At 46.6% G+C, this 23,811-nt stretch overlaps 1 protein-coding gene across 47 annotated transcripts in view; it reads left to right on the forward strand.

The window, feature by feature from the left end:
• Positions 1-23,811, forward strand: part of SORBS1 (sorbin and SH3 domain containing 1) — a 237,798-nt gene that overhangs the window by 93,466 nt on the left and 120,521 nt on the right. The window lies entirely within an intron of this gene.

The raw sequence follows: 23,811 nt of genomic DNA on the forward strand, positions 1-23,811 counted from the left end.
AATTTAAGGGTATTGTAATAACAAACTATTTTTAAAGGGTGTGGGCAGGGCTTGGGAAGAGTCACAGTGGTGACGCAGGTCTTGCTGTCCTCTCTGTACCCAGGACTGTGTGTGTCACGTTCAGTCATGGTAGTAACCCGGAGGAGGGAGTTCTTCTTCCTCTCTTGGCATGGGAGGAAAGAAAGTCCAGGGGGGCAGAGCAAATCGCCCGTGGAGACAGCAGCTAGGACATGAAGGGGGCAAAACCCAGGCACTGCGTCAGACCCGTCCTCCCGTTCTTTCACCAAAGACCCTCTCCTCCTTTAGTCTTTCTCTGTGTGATGAGGCTGGAGCCACTTTCTAGAAGCTCAAGTTCTGAGCTATATATGTTGTACTGAGCTGTCAGTGGGGAGGAGAAAATAGCAACTTAAGGAAATACAAGCATGCATGGATTTTAAAATGTTTGCTCCCCAGGAAACTTATCTTTGAATTTCATTTTCCACAAACTTTTGGAAGCACCCTTTCATATGTTCGCACCAAAGTGTGCAGAAGTGAGAAAAAGTATGGGGAGAGAGGATTGTGATTATGCAGTTTCCGTGCCCTGGCCGGTTGGGCTGTGGGGATCTGTCATCCATCCTTTGCTGGGATCCATCCAGCTGGGCAAGTGTTGTTGGAGGAGATGGGAGCCATTGGAGGACATGGATGAGGCAGCTCAGCTTGTAGGGGTGGGGCAGAGTGGAGGGGGACCTCTCTGTGTGGCACTATCCGGGAAGCTTGGCAGTGCAAGTACAAAGAAAGGGTACTATGGGCCGGTGCTGTGGCTCAATAGGCTAATCCTGCACCTGTGGTGCCAGCACCCAGGGTTCTAGTCCCGGTTGGGGCGCCGGATTCTGTCCCGGTTGCTCCTCTTCCATTCCAGCTCTCTGCTGTGGCCTGGGGAAGGCAGTGGAGGATGGCCCAAGTGCTTGGGCCCTGCACCCGCATAGGAGACCAGGAGGAAGCACCTGGCTCCTGGCTTCGGATCAGCGTGGTGTGCCGGCCGCAGCGCGCTGGCTGGAGCGTCCATTGTGGGGTGAACCAACGGAAAAGGAAGACCTTTCTCTCTGTCTCTCTCTCTCACTGTCCACTCTGCCTGTCAAAAAAAAAAAAAAGAAAAGAAAAGAAAAGAAAAGAAAGGGTGCTCTGTTTGTGAGTGCCTCAGCCAAATGGAATTGGTGGTGGTAGGTGGGCAAGCAGTTGGGAGAAGAGGTCATGTTTTTACATCTCAGCCAGTACCTAGTTTAGCAGGTGGTAAAGGATGGGACCAGCGTTGTGGCAGAGCAGATTAAGATACTACAACTCCCATATCCTATTTGGGAGCAGCAGTTTGAGTCCTGGCTGCTCTGATTCTGATCCACCCCCCTGCTAATGTGCCTGGGAAATCAACGGAGGACGACCCAAGCGCTTGTGTCCCTGCCATCCATGTGGGAGACCTGGACGGAGTTCCAGGCCCCTGGCTTCTGCGTGGCTCAGCCCTGGTTGTTGCGGCCATTTGGGAAGTGAACCAGTAAATGGAAGATCTCTGTCTCTGTCTCTCTGTCTGCCCTTCAGATAAATGTTTTATTTAAAAAAAAAAAAAAAGATTTATTTAACAAAACCAAAAAGAAGATGCTAAAAGTTGTATTTTCTAAGAACAAGTTTTACTTAGTTCATGAAGTTTCCCAGTATGTGAATGCTTGATTGCTTTTGAGTCCTAAGAAAATTTAAAAGTCTTGTTTTTTAGAGGGGGTTTCTTATCCTAAGTCAATTGGAATTTGGGTTGACTTTTTTAACGCCCCAGTATCATACTTCTTAGGGTTAAGTCTTTTCTATTTCCAAAGACAAAAGTACCATTCAAATACCATGCACCAGACCTGCCTTTGAAAACATCTGGTAAAAATAACAAGTCACTTGGAAAATGGATTCTCAGATGGACCCCCGCCTCTCAGTTAGCAGGGAGCCCCTGGAGCAAGCCTCCCTTTCCTGTTGCTTCCACACAGCAGGTCCTTCATGGAAACATTCCGTGTGTTTCCTCCGGCAGCAGGGAGTCTTGGAGGGCAAGCAGAGGGCTGAGGCCCCACGTTGGAACAGAGATGCTGTCTTCGCCTGGGAGCGCCTCAGGGTGCAGCGAGAGCCAGCCTGGGCCTCGGAGCTTTGAAGCTGGGCCAGCTCCCTGCCCCAGACTGCTTCTAACTCCAGCTCTTCCCTCCCAGCCCAAGCCAGGCCCTAACTTGCCACACCTCTGTCTTGTACAAAAGAGATGTTTTAAAATAGTCTAAATGTCAGACATATTTTTTTTCACAGCATGCCTCAGACATCTCATAAATTATTCTGCAGTAAAACTTTAATGGGAGAGCGTGTAGAAAATCGAGAGTTCTAGTCGTCAGTGGAGTTTTTGGTAACTTATACAATGGTTGGCTCCACGTCCTAACACTTTTTTCCACTCCAGAATTCATTGAAGAAAACCATTATAAAATAGTGTGTTTTGTCGGCGCCGTGGCTCAATAGGCTAATCCTCCGCCTTGTGGCGCCGGCACACCGGGTTCTAGTCCCGGTCGGGGCACCGATCCTGTCCTGGTTGCCCCTCTTCCAGGCCAGCTCTCTGCTGTGGCCAGGGAGTGCAGTGGAGGATGGCCCAAGTCCTTGGGCCCTGCACCCCATGGGAGACCAGAGTAAGCACCTGGCTCCTGCCATCGGAACAGCACGGTGCGCCGGTCGCAGAGCGCCTACCGCAGCAGCCATTGGAGGGTGAACCAACGGCAAAAGGAAGACCTCTCTCCCTGTCTCCCTCTACTGTCCACTCTGCTTGTCAAAAAAAAAAAAAAAAAAAATAGTGTGTTTCCTCAAATCATGTATCAGGCCATCTGTGATGACCCTAGTCTTATGTCTCCTCTTAATCCTATGTTGTTTGGACAATGTGATATCCAAATATTAGACAATTTTTGAATTTTAAAAAGGCAGTTTGAGGGTGCTGGTATTGTAGCATAGCAAATAAAGCCATCACCTGTGATACCAGCATCCCATATGGGCACTGGTTCAAGCCCTGGCTGTTCCAGTTCCAATCCAGCTCTCTGCTAACAACCTGGGAAAACAGCAGAAAATAGCCCAAGTTCTTGGGCCCCTGCACCCACATGGGAGACCTGGAAGAAGCTCCTGCCTCCTGGCTTTAGCCTGGCCCACCCATGGTTGTTGTGACCATCTGGGGAGAGAACCAGTGGATGGAAGATCTCTCTCTCTCTCTCTAATTCTGCCTTTCAAATAAAGAAATAAATTTTTTAAGGCAGTTTGAGAAAATTCAACAAAGGAAGCATTTGAGTTCACTGGTTTTTTGACCTCAGAACACATCTAGAAAGTTGATTTTTTTAAAAAGAGAAATCAGTGATACACAGTTTTATTACCCCTTGCTTGCCTCCCCCTGGATATAGGTAATTAAAGATTCTGGCTGTAGACTTTACGTTGTTGCTCAACTATGTCTGCTCTTAGTTGGCTCCACAGTGGAGCTCTTACACATACATGTTGCATGTACAGCCATGGAAGGTACATGTCACACACACCTGCAAGTAAGTCTGCAAGCCTGCTTTTGTAGTTTTTTAGTCTGCCGTGACTTATTTTATTATGTTTATTTACTGAGTTGCGTTAGTTACTGATTTCTGGAAACTTGGGATTTGGGGAGAATTCAAAGATAAAGAAAATTTCAACCTGGAGGTGTCCACCTAATAACTTTGGGATATGTGGTACAACCCAGAACAGGCTCCTTAATGCCCAAAGTGATGCTCTCTGGATACCTTTTGGCCCACAGAAATATTAATCATGTTAAGTCTGCTAGCATATTTCATCTCATGATATTTCACAGTCTTCCTAATTATCCAGAATATTCCATTAATTTTTGGTGGATAGCAAGTGTTGGGTATTGAGAAGAGATTTCTAAAGTGAGATTGTATTTCCTAGTACATTTTCTGCCTTATGTAAAACCAAACCACCAAAATAATTATTTCCTCTTTACTGTATCCAAGACATTGTGTTCAAATTCAGAAAGAATAGTTACAGTAAGTAAAAAAAAAATCCTGTTTCCCTTTAAATATGACATCAGCCTGACATCTCACTCACCATTTGTTCCGTAGCAAGGCAAAGACAGCTGGCAATGTCTTGACTCAGGATGGCATCCTTTGGAGTTGCAGCATTGGATTTGGGGACAGAAGCCCCTGTTTCATTGCTGTCTGGATCCCAACACACTCAGACCCATGGGCAAGTTTCTCCTTTCCTGACCAGGCTTCTTTATCACCTGGACAGTGAAGATGTCAGGCTACATCGTTTCTAAGGTCCTTCACTGCAAAATAAACCCAACAATGATTTTTCAAGTTGCAAGTAAGTGTGAGAAAAATCTCTTACTTCTTAGGGTTCCAAAGGTCCCCATAGTTAGATAGACCATCTCCCCCCCTCCCTACCCCCCCCCCCCGCAATAAAAAGTGTGAACCATTGTGCAAGGGTAGAGCACTGTGATGAGCATGGAGTGGTGGAGTGACGGCTGTGCAGAATACTTGGCCCCACTGTCAGGCAGGGTTGCCTGTTTGGAGAAGAATAAACCATAGAGGAGCTGTCACATATGTGGGACTGAGGATGGGCTAGTGAGTGCCCTGGGTAACAGCTGTCACTTCTCAAGCATGTGCACTAGGCTCTGTGCCTGGCGCTTCTAAGGGCCTCACCTGTACTCATATTGTCCCAGCCAACGCTGTGGCAGCTGCCTGAGATGAATGCTGTGCCTGCCTCATTTTATCAGTGAAGGACCAGAGGTGATTTGCCCAGGGTCACGTCGCTGGGAAATGGTAGAGCTGATATTTGAATCTGAGCCTCCATTCAGGTTAGCAGTGGAAAGAGAAGGGGACATTGATGATCACAGACCTATGTCCTTAGCATTATGTCACCCTGGTTACCTGTCACTGCCTTGCTTGGCCCCTAGGAAACACTGCCTCTCTGTTAAGAGTCTACCCAAGCTTGACGAAAAAAAAAAAAAAAACCACCCTGCCAGCCCCTCTTAGGACTTCTGCCAGTGCTAAAAAGAGCCCTGTGTTTACTGGAACTTGGGACATCTCTGCCACTTGAATTTGCAAGGGCCAAGTCAAGGGAGGAAACAGCTGAGCTCAAATAGCCAGTTGGCATTGGAGGATGTCCCCAGTAGTAGAACTATGAAAATGGTTTTAAAATTTCTTTCCAAGTTTTCCAAAAACAGTTTTCCTTTAAACTGGTGTTTCCCTTCACAGTGCTTCCATTCGTGGAGCTAAAAGAGGAGTCCCAGTGTTGGGGTCTGTGTTCTGAAAGGCTCAGGGTGAACAGCAACGAGTCCCCCACTAGCTCTCGGTTTCTTGGGTGGATGGGGTCACCCGTGTCTGCTCCTGGGCCTCAGCACAGCTGCTGCTCTCTGTCTGCCAGCAGCCAGCAGTGGACAGTGCACAGGTGCCCTGTGGCTCTTTTGCTCTAATCGTAAGCACGTGTGTGCCTTGGCTTGCAAGCCCCTTGAGGGCAGCACCACTGCTTTCCTGCAGCCCAGCGCTGAGCACAGGTGCCACCAAGTAGACCCTCTCCTCTGTAAATGTATTGAGCACATTGTCCTAGACACCAGAAGAGGAATGCAATGGGAAGATATTTGAAAATGAATGGGGAGGAGTGGGTGTTTGGCCCATCCGTTAGGATGCAGGTTAAAATGCCCTTCTCCCACTTGGGAATGCCTGCCTCCAGCTTCCTGCTAATGTGCACCCTGGGGGTGGGCAGCAGGTGATGGCTCCAGTAATTGGGTCCTGTCACTGATATGGGAGACATGAATTGAGTTCCTGGCTGCCAGCTGTGGCCAGGCCCAGTACCAGGTATTGCAGGTTTTTAGGGAGTAAACCAGTGGATGGGAGTTCTCTGTCTCTCGAATAAAAATTTAGATGGGCTGGGAGGGGAAGAGCACAGCTGTAAAGCCCTGGGATTTGGAGGCAGTTGGGACAGGGTTTTAGGTCGCAGTTCCACTGCTTGCAGGTCATGTGACCCCAGAGAAGCCACTGAGTCATTTTCTCCTGTGTAAATTGATGGTAACGGTCCCTGCATCATAAGGTTATTAGGGTCGAATCAGATGCTGTGTGTAAAGTGCTTAGCAGGGGAGGGGGCTCCTGGATGATGACAACAATGAGGCCTTTTTCCCTGAGAGCAGTAAGGAAAGTGTATCAGATTTGGCTGCCCTGCAAATGCAATGGGAAGCAGAGCTTGAGTCTCTGACACCCCCCCCCCCCCCAGACCCTTGACAGGCTTCTGTGTTGTGGAGGGGCGCTGGGATCCCAGGCAGTTTACTGAAGTATGAGTGCGATTTGTAGAAATTCACTCCTACAGATTTCCAAAGTCTGGAAAACTCCCTTGAGTTTTAATTTTGTAATATAGAAAGCATGCGGACTTAGAACCCTCTTTGGAAGCTTTTATAGCCGGGAGGGTGACACTTATGAGGCAGTACCATACATGCACATTCACTCTGCTCACAACCAGAGAATACAAAGAAATATGGGGAAATCCAGCAAGGTCGTAGGAGGCTGTGATGCCCTGGTGATCTTGTTCTTTCATTTTTAGATGCTTAGTTCTGGGCTTGTATTTCTTTTGTAGTTTAAAAAAAAAAAAAGCTTATGAAGATGAAAAACCTGTTACATCTTAAAAAAAAAAAAAAGCCACAACTCTTTAAATGAGATGAAAAGGGGGTTCTTGTTTAAAACAAATGTTAAATACTTCAACAACCACTTTTGAGTTTTTGACTTTAATTGCTTTTCCAATTGCTTCCCATGAGAGACTCTTTTCTGTTGCTAAATAATTAATAAGACTGTATTTAGTGAAAACACATTGAGAAGTGGGGAGTTTAATAGAAACTTTTGCCTTACAAAAATATGATGGCAAAACGTACGAATGGACTAATTAGAAATCAAAGCCTGTCTAATTAAAAGGTAACCATTTGCTCTTAGATGGTATTAGAGGATGTGTCAAATATATTCATTTTTTTAGGTTATAATCATTTTATGGATCATGAAATAAAATAGTCCTAAATTTAGGGTACACTTGAATTCTCTGCTTTCCAGCATATGCATATGTAAGTTAAAGGCTAAGGACACTGCTGGTAGGTTTCTCATTTGGAAACCTGTGTCAGACTGTGTGCAGATGGGGCAGCAGCCATGACTGGCAGGCCTGCAAGTGGAATTAACATTCGCACATTGTTTTATTCACTGCGAACATTTTGCAGGAAAAACTGTCTCCTTGCTTAAATGAAATTCTGACGTAATCAGTACAAATTTATCTTGGGATAAGAATAAAGACAACAGGGTCCTGTGCTGTGGTGTAGTGGGCTAAGCCTCCCGCCTGCGGACTGGCATCCCATGTGGACACCAGTTGGAGTGCTGGCTGTGCCTCTTTCAATCCAGCTCTCTGCTATGACCTGGGAAAGCAGAACAGGATGGCCCAAGTGCTTGGGCCCCTTGCACCCATGTGCTCCTGGCTCCTGGCTTCAGATCGGCCCAGCTCTGGCCATTGCGGCCATTTGGGGAGTAAACCAGTGGGTGGAAGACCCTTCTCTCTGCCTCTCCCTCTCTCTGTCTGTAACTCTACCTTTTAAATAAATAGAATATTTAAAAAAAGAATAAAGAAAATGATGATTTTAATAGTTCTTCCAACCACATAATTATTGGAAAATGCTTTCTTTTTCTTTTAAAGTAATGACATCAAAGCCAAAAGAGAGACCAATTTGAGTCTGGCCCTATTCTATATGAAGATACTAAAGAAGAAATTGGGACATGAGAGAGACAATGACTTTATCTTAAAATTTCTTTGACTTTAAAAATAATTTTACATAACATATCTGTTTTTAAATATAATTTCTTTTTTTTTTTTTTTTATTTTTGACAGGCAGAGTGGACAGTGAGAGAGAGACAGAGAGAGAGGTCTTCCTTTTGCCGTTGGTTCACCCTCCAATGGCCGCCGCGGCTGGCGCTGCGACCTGCGCATCGCGCTGATCCGATGGCAGGAGCCAGGTGCTTATCCTGGTCTCCCATGGGGTGCAGGGCCCAAGGACTTGGGCCATCCTCCACTGCACTCCCTGGCCACGCAGAGAGCTGGCCTGGAAGAGGGGCAACCGGGACAGGATCGGTGCCCCGACCGGGACTAGAACCCGGTGTGCCGGCGCCGCAAGGCGGAGGATTAGCCTAGTGAGCCGCGGCGCCGGCCTAAATATAATTTCTTAATGTCACTTGTGTAGATTTCAGCAACAGAAGAAATGAACCGAATAGGATTTCAGTGAAACTTTTTTTAAAAAGATTTACTTATTTATTTCAAAGTCAGAGTTATATAGAGAAGAAGTTACACAGCAAAGAGAGAGGGAGAGGGAGAGACAGAGAGAGGTCTTCCATCCGCTGGTTCATTCCCCAAATGACAACAAAGGCCAGAGCTGCGCTGATCCGAAGCCAGGAACTTCTTCTGGGTCTCCCACGTGGGTGCAGGGGCCTGAGGACTTGGGCCATCTTTTACTGCTTTCCCAGGCCATAGCTGAGAGCTGGATCAGAAGGGGAGCAGTCAGGACTCAAACCAGCGTCCATATGGGATGCTGGCACTGCAGGTGGCAGCTTTACCCGCTATGCCACAGCGCCGACCCCGTCAGTTAAACTCTTAAGCCTCTGTTTAGTGCACAGTTTTATGTGTATTTCTGTCCATATAATTTTCATGATCCTTGTAAAGGCTGGATATGTCCCCCTCACTGAGGTGTCGCTTGCTCTGGGAAACAGCCTGCTTTTCATCCACAGGCTTTGCTTGCGTTTGGGGACTTGCTGTCCCCTGTCCTCCTGTTCCTCCAGCTGCTGTCCCTCTCTGATGGCAGCAGGGCAGAGAAGGCTGGGACGCGGACCCTGTCTGTGTCTAGGCAGTGCATTTGTTCTTCAGCTCCTGGGCACCCGGGCCCTGCAGAGGGGTCTTCCCATTGGAAGGCCAACACTCTAGGATTATGTCCTGATCTTCTTGACAGTTGTCTGAAATCTCCCTTCCAGCACTGTGATTCATGAGCTGCCGTGACCCCGGCACTCAGTTTCTTTTCTTTGCTAGGAATTTCCAGAGCCACGGCTGGGTCACCCTTTGCCTTCCCGGCAGCTGGCTTCACTCTGAATTTAATGAGGCTGCTGAACTGAGTGGCCAGGGAAGGGTTTCCCTGCTGGAAGGCCTCGCCTCTTGTCCTTGTTAAATGAGTGAATGCTGACTGCTGGATGACGCTCTCAGATGGTCAGGGTCTCAGGCACATTCCTGCCCCTCCCTCCCTTCCCTTTGGACTTTGATGTAAGCAGCAGGGAACTAACGAGGAGTGTGTTTTAAATCACACACGCACGCAACCATGGGAGCTGCTGGGTTTTCTGTCCTTGTCCACCAGTTGGACAGTTTAGCAACACCTTTTGACAGACATGGGCAGCCATGCCAGATCCCTTGTGCCCCAAGAACTTGCTGCACCTGATTCTCCACATTCGAGTGTGCCAGTTTTCAGAGCTGTAGCATTAGCAGATGGGAAACTGAAATGCTTCATTACCATTCTGAGAGTTCAAGTATACCTCATGTCTGTTTTTAGTAAGGGCTTTAACCACATAGTTTAGGATTTTTTTCTTATCTTCTACTGCATTTACTTAGACTTTACATTTTTACAGGAGAAAAAATACCTATTTATTTTTACACTTTTATTATTAAATGGATAGAGAGAAAATCTACACTTACATGCTTCTTAAGCTGGATTTTTTCCAGAAGTGAAATATATTCACCATACTCCACAAACACCAAAGCTCCCTTTAAGCAGATTGGGAACCAACCCAAGAGTTCTGAAGTTACCTTTTTCAGAAGGATTTCTATTGCCTACTTGAAAAAGGCGGGTGGGGATTCTTGTATGGGGTCTTTATCCTTTCCCCCTTTTCCACAGTCTTTTAAAAAATGTCCTCTCTGAGACTTCCTGATGGCTTGATTGCCAGCTATGCAAGGTATACTGTAAATTTAAACAGTGAGATCCATTATTCAATGCCAAACATTAAGCAGACTTTTTTTTTTTAATGAATTAATAGGTTCAGAAGCACCAAAGGGCAATTGATTCTGAACTTGCCTTAAATTAATGATTTTCTCTGTAAAGAAGAAAGCCATTTATTCCCTAACTTGGTACTTGTATACAAGATTTTAGATGTAGAGACACTTGAACTTCTGTAAATGTTACAAAACCAAAGACTTTAATTTTCTGTTTCTGCTTTTTAGCATTCTCAGACAGGAAAGGGATGCCATAGTGAAATTTCTTTTTTTCTTTTGGCTATTTTGTTCTTTTTTCTTTTTTTTCTCTTTTCTTTTTGTTTTCTTCTAATGGTGAAATTTTGAAGGCAAATTGCTGATGATGTTTCAGTGCTCCTGCAAGTAGCAGGTGTGCTACGCGAGCCACAGGTGCCTGCCTTTCACCTTCAGGCCGAGCAGGGCCACAGGTGTGGGAGCTGTAGCATCTTTTGCTGTTTGGCCTCTCCCCTGGTCTTGCTGGGGATTCTTCCAGGGAAGATGTGTACCTGGAAGTTACATTTTCTTCTCTCAGTGGATCAAACAGGTTTTAGGGCTTCTGACGTTTGGCACCCGAGCTTCTATGATGCTTTGAATCCTCTGGCCACGGGAAACCTTCTCAAAGATGGACAACATTGCGTTTCTTTTCTTATCCTTTTAGAAGAGTGACCTCAGTTGCTGCTCTGTTTTGTAGCCCTCCAAGGGTACTGCTGTACCTTGCCTGCAGGGTCCTGGGCAAGGTCATTGTAAGGTTTGTGTTGCGTTTTCTCTGCCCCAGGCGTCCGTTCCTGGCAGTGCCCCGTGGCTCCTCCACGCAGGATCCGGTAAATTGTTGTTAAAGTAAAACAGGGACCACAGAGAGCCTCTTATTAACCAGGATTAGCTTCTACCCACCTCCACACCTTGCTCTTCATTTTTGGAGTTAGGGAAATAGATCGGTTAGGTCAACACACAACCATTTTTGAATTTTTTTTAATTCTTCCTGGGTGCCAAGCACGGTGCTGGGCGGGCGGGGGGTGGGGGGGATGGTAAATGGTTGGCCACACATTAACTCCTGCAACAGGGAAGTTAGTGCTGTTTTCATCCCGGTTTTGCACGTGGGAACGCTGGGTTATAGTTGGAGTGTCACTGTCAAAGCACCTAGAAGGCTTTGGGACGAGATGGGGGTGTGCAGACTTAATTATTCCGTTAAGGAAGAGCTCGATGCTCCACCCCACCCCATCCTACACCAACTGGAGCAGAGGACATGGTGCTTTTCTTCCAACATCTTATGTTAATAACTGGTGTGTTGAGAAGGCAAGGTCATTTGGAGTTGAGACCCGTTCTCTAACATTTATTAGTTCAGAAATGATCTCTTAAACATCCCAACTCTGACACCTTTTATCCCATTTCAGTGGTTGATGTCGTAGTTTCTGCAGTCAATTTGCCTCTTGGAGTTCTGAAGGGTTTCTTGACAGCTTTTATTTTCTGATGATTTTATCTTGTCAGCCACCGAGGCAATTGGGCAGAAAAAAGGCTCCACTGTGGGCAGGAGAGACTGAATGAGATTTAGGGGAACACAGCTCAGAAGATCAAATTCCCTGCAAGCAGCGGTTTTTGCTGCAAATAAAGCAAGGGGAGACAAATGTAGAAATTGTCACCTGCGGTTGCTGTAATCAAGGGCACTGCGGAGCTTTTCACAGCCAAATGGGCAAATGGGTTTCCCGGGAGCTTCTCTCCTGGGCAGCGCGCCTATCTGTGATTGAGGGGGTTTTTATTTGGTAAGTGCCAGGTGTCCGTGCCTGCTCCGGTGGCTTGGCCTCAGCTCACCAGTGCTGGGCCCACGTGCTCTGCCTGCCCTGAATCCCACCGCTTGCTCTGCAGTACACTCTGAGTGCCCTCACCAGGTTACATCTCAAACAAGGCAACTTTCTCTTGCACAACTCACCGTGGGTTGTATGGCCTGATAGATTCGCCGTGGTCTGCATCGCAGGTCATTTAGTGGTCTGTGCACCCCACCGTTCAAGTCCCAGTTGTTCTACTTCTGATCCAGCTCTCTGCTGTGGCCTGGGAAAGCAGTGAAAGATGGCCCAAGTCCGTTGGTCTCACCCTTGGGGGAGTCCTGGAGGAAGCTCCTCACTTCTGGCTTTGGATTGGCACAGCTCCAGCCATTACAGCCGTTTGGGGGGTGAACCAGCATATGGAAGAGCTCTCTCTCTCTGCCTCTCTGTAACTCTGCCTTTCAAATAATAAATAAATAAATCTTAAAAAAAAAAAAAGACCTCAGAGGAAGGCATCTTCTCTTTTCTTGGTTGAGACATTTGATTATGTTATTACCATAGCTGTATGAGAGTGTGTGTGTGTGCGCGCGCGTGTGCAGCTATCTGTATGTTCTTTGAGTGGCCTTCCCACAGCAGCACCTTGCTTCAGGCAGGGACCGTTTGTGCCTGAAGCTCGTGGTGGGGTTAGGAGCCAGAGCCAAGGTCTGTATTCCAGCTTTCCTGCTTCTGTGAGGCTTCCCAGCGTGTCTTTCACTGGGGCTCACTTTCTTCATTTGCAGAATGGGTATTGGAATCCTTACGAGGTGTTCTGAGGGTGAGAAGTGTGATGTGAAGTGCCTGGTTCACAGTCAGTTTTTAGATTAACAGGTGATTCATCTACTCTGTAGTGCAAACACAGGGCCTTTGCAGGTGTAATCAGTGTGTCTGGGTAATTTTGGATTGGTCCCTTGATACCTGCCCCTAACAGAGCAACTCTGAAGTTTTCAAAAGCATGATGCCTTTATTCAGAGTGTCCGGTGATGCCTGACTTTGCACGGGAGGGTAAAGCTTGGCTCTCAAGCCTGCCTCAGTTCATAAAGCCTGTGCTTGTTCCAAGTGAGTACTGGCCGTGTCAATGTCGTAGTCACTAGTAGTGTTAACTCATAATCAGACGTTCAGTGATGATCACCAGTATGTTAAGACAATAAAGGATAAAAAAAGACTAGCACCTTCATGGCTAGGATGCGTTTCCTCTTATAACACGACTTATATTTCATATCTATTTTTAAATGTAATCTTAGGAACAACTTATTCAGTTAGGTATTATTAATTCCCTTTTATAGGTGAGCAGATCGAGGGTGACAAATTAAGGAAGGAACTTCTCAATTTGTACAGGCTTTGCCAAGTCTGGAATCCAGTCCAGTTCTTCTGCCCCTGGCATCTGGTTATTTTCCTGCAAATGCCAGGCACATATAGCACATGGCATCAGAAGTTTCACCAGATACCAGCTGGGCCCAGGTATCTTTGTGCCTGTAATGATGCATTGTGTGTATAAATACACATAAGTCAATATATAAATGTAAAGTAGATGCCAACTTATTTCTAGGTAGTCTGGTTTGAGAGACAACATAGATTTTTTTTTCTCAAAAAATTTATTTATTTATTTCAAAGGCAAAGTTACAGAGAGGTAGAGGCAGAAAGTCTTCCATCTGCTGTTTCACTCCCCAAATGGCCGCAACAGCTGGAGCTGTGCCTATCCGAAGCTGGAAGCCAGGAGCTTCTTCTGGGTCTCCCATGTGGTTGCAGGGGTCCAAGCACTTGGGCCATATTCCACTGCTTTCCCAGGCCATAGCAGAGAGCTGGAACAGAAGAGGAGCAACCAGGAAATGAACTGTGCCTATATGGGATGCCAGCATCATAGGCAGAGGCTTAGCCTACTGTGCCACAGTGCTGGCCTTCCCAACATAGATTTTTAAAGGTGTATATTTTACTGAACATTTGCTGGGAGCTGGTGTTAGTGGTTTTATTTTAGTTTAGGAAAAAAAAAATCCATTTCAGAAATTTGCACTGTATTCTCAAATGCTTGAATGTACCTTTGATACCTGGTAATTTTTTTTTTTTTTAAACCTAAATTTAGTGCAAGGAAAATGAAGAGAATGGAGAAAGGTAGCTAGTGCAAGGTACTCCCTTGTGGGAGGAGGGGAGGCACAGTCTCCCGCTTGTTACGCTTCCCCACTAACGATCTGCCGTAGCCCAGCCCTCCACAGCCTGTGCTCAGGGATAATTGACTCTGGGCCTGGATGTAGGTTTTGGCCTCAGAGGGATTTTCTCAGGAAAGATAGTGTTGTCACCATTTCATACTGACTCTTCAGTAGGCTTATATACGTTGAGTAAAATTTCAAAACTTCTCTAGGAAAATAGGCAATCCCTGACTAAGCCCGTCTGAGTTGAGGTACTGATGCATTTGCCAAGGACCCCAAGTCTTTTTCGCTGAATGGAGCCTCTGTTCTGTCATTCCTGAGCATGCTATGGGCCTGTCCTTCAGATGTCTGCATAATATATGATGTGGTAAGGACGGAGCCTTAGGAATTTTGTGGTTTGGAAGCAAAGCGGGAACTGTGGATTGTCTGTAAGCACAGGCACCTCTCCTGCCATGTCAAACTGCCCTTCTTTCCCGTTCTTGGGCTCTAACAGAACTCTTTTCAGCTTTTTAAGACCGACTTTTCCAGGCACACACAGTACTTCTTAGTCTCATTTATGTATACAGTGGCCTCTGGCCCCACCTCCGCTCTCCTGAGACTTCTAAATGTGCTGGTTCATGCCCTCGCCATAGGAGGATTTTTGTGTTGTTAATTTTCAGAAGAAAAGTGTCTCCTGTCTCCTGGCTTGCCTTGATCACTTTAAGGTTATATGTTTACAGCTTAAACTGAACTGAGCTGTTTTGCTTTTGTCTCATGCATCTGGGACTCTGCCCTATTTTGAATTTTCTAGATGGTCCAAGTGGAGGGCTCCAAGCGTGCTGGATGCTGCAGCTGGACAGCTTTGTTTGGGTTCCGCAGACTCCACCATATTTGGGAAACACAAATGGATTAGTTTTTGCATTTAGGACTTGCCCTTGTTAACAATGCGTGTTCAAGAAAGTTTGTATGCCCAGAGTTATACATATAAAGAGATTGAGAGGGAGCTCAGGGCTCTGGAATGCTGAGAAGTCGGGTGAGCAGCAGGGACTTGGCAGTGAGCAGGCCTGGGGAGCAAAGGAGGTACAGTGTGTGTTGTCACCTGGCAGCCCCCGCTCCCTATTTTAAAATGAAGTGTTTTGGTGCAGTTGCTTCTTTAGGAAATCTGGCTGAACATTCAGGTCATTTTATTGCCCCTTTTGTCCTCATAAGGAACTGCCTGAGAGTAGCTTGGCTTCTTTGAACAAAAGCAGCCACTAGCAATTAAGGCTGGCATATCCCGCATTTGGGCTCATCGCATTTGTCCTGCGGAAGATTGCATCACGGGGAGCTGCGCTGTTCCAATGGACAAGACTTTAGTGGCATTTTTCTTTTTTTAAGGTTGTCTCCTGGAAGTTCTACAGATTACAGACTTCCATATCAAATGCCAGGTCTGAGCTAAAAAGAAAATTACTTTTCATCAAATAAGAAACATATTGGAACCACTTTGGGAAATAGAAATGAAAGGGAAAAGTGACCTGAAATTGCATACTGCCGTAATTACTGTTAGAATGTGGGCATATCATATTTCCTTTCACACCTATGCGTGTATTTACTTTTCTATAATTATAATCATAAACGTCACTCAGACCTAGCCTTTGCTTTATTCACTAATCTTTTGATAAGAGTGCATAACCATCGTTCTCACAACTGTTTCACTGCTTTTTTTCCACGTTTTCTTTTTTGCTTAAGATTTATTTATTCATTTGAAAGGCAGAGTTAACAGAGAGGCAGAGGCAAAGAGAGAGAGAAGTCCCTCCATTCTTTGGTTCACTCCCCAGATGGCCACAATGGCCAGAGTTGTGCCAATTCGAAGCCAGCAGTCAGGAGCTTCTTCTGGGTCTCCCACACAAGTGCAGGGGCCCAAAGACCCCGGGCCATCTTCCACTGCTTTCCCAGGCCATAGCAGGGAGCTGGATTGGAAGTGGAGCAGCTGGGACGTGAACTGGAACCCATATGGGATGCCAGCACTGTGGCGGCTTTACCTGCTAAGTCACAGTGCCGGCCCCTCCACGTTTTTAGTACTTTTAATAAAACTGTGGCAAACATCTGTGTGGACTGTTTTATCATCAGTGGAGGTTCCGTGTTTGGACTAGATTCCTCCAAAGCACCAAGGGGACAAGGTGCATGGCTCTTTGACACATATTGTGGGAAGTATAATAACAATTTGCAGTGTCATTGACTTTGTAGGGAAAAGCCAATGTTTTTGCTTTGGCTGACATTGTAATTTTTTTAAAATTCGTGGACTAATGCTAAGAAGTAGAGAAAATGGTTAGTTATTGTGTTAATCTTTTTTGAAAAATGAGTCAGATTAAATATCTTCTTATGAATTTTTTTTAAAGATTTATTTATTTGAAAGATAATTGCAGAGAAAGGGAAGACAGAAATCTTCTATCTACTGGTTCACTCCCCAAATGGCCGCCATGGCCAAGGCTGGGCTGGAGTGGGCTGGATCCAGGAGTCAGGAGCTTCATCCAGGCCTCCCACATGGGGCACAAGTACTTCAGCCATCTTCAGTTGCTTTTCTAGGTGCATTAAGAGGGAGCTGAATTGGAAGAGGAGCAGCCAAGACTTGAACTGATACCCATGTAAGATGCTGGCATCACAGGTGGTGGCTTAACCTACTGCACCACAGTGCCAGTCCCTAGATTTGCTTTCTTGTTTAAGAACAATATTATTTCTTCATGCCCTTTAAACTTTTTTTCTTGGTCATTTGTATGAGTCACTGTAAATTAAGATATTAATGTTCTCTATTATGTCTGCTGCAAGACATGCATTTTAAAACATAGTACAATATAAGATTACAAATTATCTTCTAAGTTCTGTTGTTTAATACTCAAACAATACATTTTGGGATTACATTTTGCTTATGTCATTTTGTTGCAAGAAACCAACACTGTTCGTTTCTTTAAATGCTCCCCTTATATATGAAAGGTAAAAAATGACTTGCAGCTGTAATGGTAACCAGTGTTCCAGCTCTGAATCCAACCCTCATACCGCAAGGACCTGAGGGAGAGTGTGATTAATTTAATAGGGACATGAACTTGGGATTTCTGAATGCTGTGATCATATATAGGTCCTATTAACCTGAGCTCCTCATCTCCAAGATTTTTTAATGGGAATTAAAACAAAACCAGACTAAAGTTGGGTCAGTGCTTCTGGCTGTTGGGATTGGCCTTATGTTTGGGAAGGTGAGAGAAGGGAGGCTAGTGGGAAGCAGGCATGAAATTAGAGGCCTGGAAACGGGAAATCTCGTCAGGATCCAGTAGGAATGACAAGAATGGCACACACAGAGTTTAAAGCTTAATGGAGTACATGGGAGATGAGACGCACGAGTAATTGAGATGTGGTTTTGTAGAGCCTTATGACACAGCAAGGATTTTGGACTTGAATTTTAGATCATTGTTTCCAACAATTTAGGAGATTTTAGTAGATATGTCTTTGAACATTAGGGAAATTTGGTATTTATCCATTCCTTGATTCTATATTTGATGTAGAATTTTTAAAAAATTATTTGAAAGTTGGGGAGAGAGAGAGAGAGAGAGAGAGACAGAGACAGAGAGACAGAGAGACTCTTCTGTCTGCTGGTTCACTAACAAGATGGCCACAATGGCCCAGCTGAAGCCAGGAGTCAGGAGCTTCATCTGGTTCTCGCACATGGTGCCATCTGCTTTTCCCAGGCAGTTAACAGGGAGCTGGATGGGAAGTGGAGCAGCAGGGACATGAAACGATGCCATATGGGATGCCAGCATTGCAGGCGGTGGCTTAACCTGCTATGCCACAGCACTGGCCCTTTTATGCAGAGTTTATTCCTTTTATTTGCTGTGTTTCCAACCCACTTAGTCCAGATAACTAGCAGAAGGGTCATGCCTTCTATTTGGATGGGACGCCTCTTTCACTCTGCGGTCTTGTGATGACCTCGGAGACGGCGATTGCCTGGTCCTGTGCTAAGCACTGTCCTGGGTACATAGTGAGTGCTAAGGAAAAGCTGCTTACATTGCATCTCTGCACAGTGTTTGCACACAGTATTCTCTCTCTTTTTTTAAAAAAAAACATTTTATATTTTTAATTTTTTAAATTTATTTGACAGGTAGAGTTATAGACAGTGAGAGAGAGAGACAGAGAGAAAGGTCTTCCTTCCATTGGTTCACTCCCCAAATGGCCGCTACGGCTGGTGCTGCGCTGATCCGAAGCCAGCAGTCAGGTGCTTCTTCCTGGTCTCCCGTGCGGGTACAGGGGCCCAAGCACTTGGGCCATCCTCCATGGCCCTCCCGGGCCACAGCAGAGAGCTGGACTGGAAGAGGAGCAACCGGGATTAGAACCCCGCACCCACATGGGATGCTGGCACCACAGGCGGAGGATTAAACCAAGTGAGCCAGAATGCTGGCCCCAACACAGTATTCTCACCATTGAAGTTTACTGCCTGTTTTCTCTTTTGCCCTGTGCTGCTCTGCCAATCCCTCTGCACTTAACAGGGTCTCGTGGATTTTTATTCCCCCATTGACATTTGCCCCAGGACCTCAAGATGTGGCAGCACGTGGGGTGGAGGGTGATTCTGAGACTTTCTGGGGTGTGGTGGTGGTCTGACAGTGAGATGATGAACTAGAAGGGCTGGCTGTGAGGCATGAATCGTAGATAGATGAACTGGCCAGTGCGGGCCCTTCATCAGCCTTGGGGATGCAGGGGGTGGCAAAGGAAAGAGGCCCATCTCAAGGCCTCCAGTCCGCCAGTGTCAGTGGGGTGCAGAGATGACGAAGACCCTGCCCTGCATGCGAGGTGTTCACCGAGGCAGGAAGGCAGGTGGGGAAGATGAGTAATGTCGCTGACCATCAGGTGTTTACACTATTTGGTAAGGAATGGGGATGCAGCAGAGGTTCTGAAGAGGGGGAGGACCTGGCCTGTCCACTGACCAGGGAGGGCTGATGGTCATCTGGAACACAGTGTCCATCCCAAGGGGCTGGAGGCTGAAGGTGTCCTGAGGAGGTAGAACAGGGTTGGGGGCACGTGGAGAAGTGTATGGAAGGCATCCAAGCAGGGCTGGTTTAGAGAAGACTTTTTTCCTCCCTTGAATCTCAAAGGAGTAGATTAGATTTCTGGTTTGTGAGGGTTTTTTTTGGGTAGCCACAGAAGGTGTTCATTCAAGGAAAGCACCAGAAGTTGAGCGACACACAAGTGTCTTGGTTGAGGTGAAAGGTGGGGAGTGGGTCCTACATGGTGGCTCCTGGACCCTCCTCCCAACATAGTTGGCCAACCATGGCAATGGACTCTGCAGCCTGCATGGAGCCCTCCAGCTCCGGTATTGCAGAGGAAACCCTCCAGCCAGAAAGGGGTGCAGGCCTGCTTGTGACCCGCAGACCCTGAGACTCCTAGGACAACTCCAGAAGCCCTGACCTGAAAAGGGGAGCCTCGTGCGCTGACATAAATCCCTAGAAATCACTTGAGAGCTGTTTATGGGGAGGAGGAAGGGGTTAACTGTCTTCCATGCAGTGGAAAGATCAGTAAGGAACTGGCCAGCCCAGACACTGTTGGATTTGGCCATGTGTACACACTGAAAACCTTTCTGAAGGCCATTTCAGATAATTGGTTAGAACGGAAACCGAATTGGAGGGACTCCAGGAGGCAAGGCAGGATGTGGGGGCTGGCCCTTCTGATGCATTTTCCTCTGGCTCCCTCTCCAGAAACATCGGTCTGTTCACAGACACTTGTGTCTGTTGTGTTCTGAGCCCTGAGCCATGTCATGGGATTCCAGACCCAGTTAATGTCAGGGTCAAGTTTATCCTAGTTTCTTCCCCTTGAAAGGAAGTGTCAGCGACTCAGTGTTTATCCTTTCTGGCTTTCCGAAGCGCCTTCTGCACCTTCTCCAATAATGTAGAGAGTGCATCTGAAGAGAAATGACATTAATGGAGATGGAGAAGAGAAGGAGCTGGAGAACTGGAGGAGCGTGGCTTTGCTGGTGGATGAACACAGGAAAAAGAAATAAGGCCGTGCATTTATTCTGGGGCTTTGTGAGCTCTCTCTAATCTCTCCCAGCCACTGGAAGTCATTGCAAATGTATAACATCAAGCCCCAGATTGGATTTCCACGTGAAAGTAGAAGCAGGGATTTGTCTGAGTGTGGAGCCAGCTTTCTTTTAAGCAGCTGCAGTGGAGTTAAGGAGGGTCTGGATTATCTGGAAGGTAAGACTTCACAGTTGGGTTCTGAAGGCTAAACAGGGCCAAGGGCCAAGGCTAGGACTGAGCACCCAGTGTTTACTCAGGGCAGAGGGTGGCACAGTTCTTCATTTCCAGAAGTGTATATTCTGGAACTGGGGACAGGGGAAGGCCATAGAGTCACAATATCACAGTACATGGGAAAAGCTGGAGTTTAATCAAAGGTTCCTTCTCTTGCAAGAACCTTTGGGGGCCATTGTGACACCACCATCCCATATCAGAGCGCTGGTTTGAGTTCCAGCTGGTCCACTTCCAATCCAGCTCCCTACTGATGTACCTGGGAAAGCAGCAGAGGGTGGCTCGAGTTCTGCGGCCCTGTACTCATGTGGGAGACCCAGATTGAGTTTCAGGCTCCAGGCTTCAGCCTGGCCCAGACCAGGCTGTTAGGGCCATTTGGAGAGTGAACCAGTGGATGGAAGAGCTCTTTGTTTATCACTTCCTCTGTCTCTGTCAGTGCCTTTCAAAAAACAGAAAAAAAAAAGAAAAACAAAAAAACAAGAAACTTTGTTGGGCTTGAATTCATTTTTACAAACTGATTAAATTTTTTCCGAGTTCTTCAGCCCCACCACTGTCCATGTATGAAACTTCTTTCCCAGCAAACAGCCTGTATGTAGTTATTTCATTCCATTTCAGCTGGAAGCATGAGTACAACTTTTGCATTTTGGTAATTATTCATTCCGTGCCATCAACACTGGTCTTAGAACTACAGGGCCATGGGGTGGGATCATTATCCGGGTGCTTCACGTCTTGTTCTGCGAGTGGAATGTCTGTGTTGAAGCTGTAGGGCTTTGACCAATTAAGGTAGGTCCCAACAGCCAAGGCTTGGAATGGCTGCTTGACCGGCCCACCCAAGCTGTGACATCATATTCCTTCCCATAATCCACTAGGCTAACTACCCACTTGCAGCTCTCTGCTTTTGCCACCAGATGGCACTGTTATCATTTTGGCTTTTACCCAAAGATGCCTGCCTCTTTTTGGAGGGGACTAGAGAGGGACATTCCAAAGATGTGCCATCATGGGCTCAACCAAATCAAGCTCTTGACAGCTCAGTTGCTAAATAAATATTAAGTACCAGAGGTCTTTATTTAAAGCAAACTCTCAAGTTTGCCATCTGATTGTAATAGCTGGTCCTATCCCCATATACAACTAGATGATGGTTTTCAAGGCTTTCAGCGTTCTTCTGTTGGGTTCAGTCCATGCAGCTTCCTGGGCACATCCTTGCTGTACAGACTCTGAGCCCTTCGGGTTGTAGAGAAAGAACTGTTGCTGAGACCCTGGGATTCACATCTGGCTGGCCTTGCTTCCTGAGAGAGGAATGAAGGTTCTCTTCAAACAAAACCATTGGGACTCTTCCCCTCCTCTTGGACTCGTCAAGGTGCCAGAAACCACCCCTAGTGAGCTGAAACCCGTAGGGGTTTATTGGCAAGATCATGAGCAGTTCACAGAGTTCATGGAAGGCTGGAGACTGCACTCTGGACCAGGGTGGGGATTCAAGGAGGCTGAGTTGGCTGGAACCAGAGCCAGAATCAGACTCTGAAATTGCCTGGATAGGATGCTGCTGCTGCTGCCGCCACCACTGGCAAGGACTAAACGCTGGGTGCCACCCTAGCTGCAGTTTGTGTTTTGTTTTAAACTATCCCCTGCTTTTTCATGTCACCTGCTGCAGACTCAGTCGCCAAGTGAGAGCACACAACAGACCCCCTGCTACCCCAGACGACCTTGTGTGCAGAGCTGGTGCTCACCAGTACATTGCCATTATCACAGCCGTCCTCCTGCTAGTTCTTAGTGAGTTAGATGGTTCATCCCAGCCTGGACCCGTTTTCTTTCCATCCTCCCACCCTGAGCCACTGAGCAGCTAGCACCAGCCCCTGGAAGGGGGCTTGCAGAGAGTGCCGGGATTGGCATCCCCTCTCTTGGTGGACATTTGTTGTGAAATGATGGTTGAATATTTTGAACATTATCCTTGATCATGTCTACTTTAGATAAGCTTGTAAGAGTGGGGCTGGCCCTTCACAGTTAGTAGTTTACCTGTTGAAAAATGTGAAAAGTGCAAAAGGCTGCCCACTCACCACAGTGACTGCTAACTGTGAGTGAGTTGAGGTATCTTTTCTGTTTAGTTCATAAGACATTTCCATTCATTTCTTCCCTAGCCTAAGAATGCTATGTGCTTTGTACTTTTTAAAAAAAATTAAGATGAATTAAACTGAAGTATAAGAGGGAATTGGGGCCGACACTGCGGCTCAATAGGGTAATCCTCTGCCTGCAGCGCCGGCACCCCAGGTTCTAGTCCCTGTTGGGGCGCCGGATTCTGTCCCGGTTGCCCCTCTTCCAGGCCAGCTCTCTGCTGTGGCCCGGGAGTGCAGTGGAGGATGGCCCAAGTGCTTGGGCCCTGCACCTGCATGGGAGACCAGGAGGAAGCACCTGGCTCCTGGCTTTGGATCGGCACGGTGCACCAGCCTCAGCGCACCAACCGCAGCGGCCATTGGAGGATGAACCAACGGCAAAGGAAAACCTTTCTCTCTCTCTCTCTCTCTCTCTCTCTCACTGTCCACTCTGCCTGTCAAAAAAAAAAAAAAAAAAAAGGGAATTGGGAAAGGGATTATGGAATGTTAAAATATTATGCAGCCATTACAGTGATGAATATGCTGACTGGGTAGAAACCTAGAAAAATGTTTGTGAGATAGTTAATTTAAAAATTCGAACTCAAACCTATCTAGACATTATAACTACATAAATGCTATGTCTGCATCTAAAGGTTAGAGAGAACTGTAAAAGGAATAAAAATAGCTTCTGTTAACATAAATTTTTCAGTTGACTCAAAAAGATTTCTTCAATTAGGTTTTTAAAAAATGAGTAAATAAAACCTTAATAGAATACAGTTGACCACAAAAAAATCATTTATCAGATAAGAACTTGGGGATGATAGCATAGCAGCGTTTCTGGTGCTGGAGAGCCAAGCTGAGCTGTCTTAATACTGAGACCTGGGACCGCGAGGGCGTGCACAGCACAACAGCTCGTGTTCCTTTAAGAACAGTGGTTTCCACAGCCTAGAGAACAGTCTGAGGGGGCCAGCAAGGTCAAGGATGGTCGCAGGTGGATCTTACAGGGACAGAGGCGGAGTCCCTGCTGATATGTGCTACAGAGAAGGACTTAGAATGATTTCCTTTTTGCCTGGAGAATTCTATTCTTTCTCAGTTCCAAGGATGGTAAACAAAGCAAGCAAACACTCAGAGGGAAAAAAAATTAGGTGCCACCTGCAGGTTGTGGGATGCAGCGCCCAGGCGCTTGTCCTACACGTTGGGCTGTCTGGGTTCTAGGATCAGCTGCCATACGTGGGCAGGTGAACTGCCCCACCTCTCCGTGCCTCCATTTCCTCCCTGGTATGAACCACGGTGATGCCGGTGCTTACCTCACAGGGCTACTGTGCATTAACGTACCTAAAGCATTCAGAGCTTCTCCTCGTGCACATTAAGCTCTTCCTGAGCTTCGCTACTTACGACCTCTGATGACGGCTTTGCAATGTGATTTTTTTTTTCCTCTTTGCCTGGAATACGTGTTTCCCCTTTCCTTTACACTCTGGGCCATGTGCAC

Source organism: Lepus europaeus, chromosome 17 (genome assembly GCF_033115175.1).
Source record: "Lepus europaeus isolate LE1 chromosome 17, mLepTim1.pri, whole genome shotgun sequence".
NCBI classification, from domain to species: Eukaryota; Metazoa; Chordata; class Mammalia; order Lagomorpha; family Leporidae; genus Lepus; species Lepus europaeus.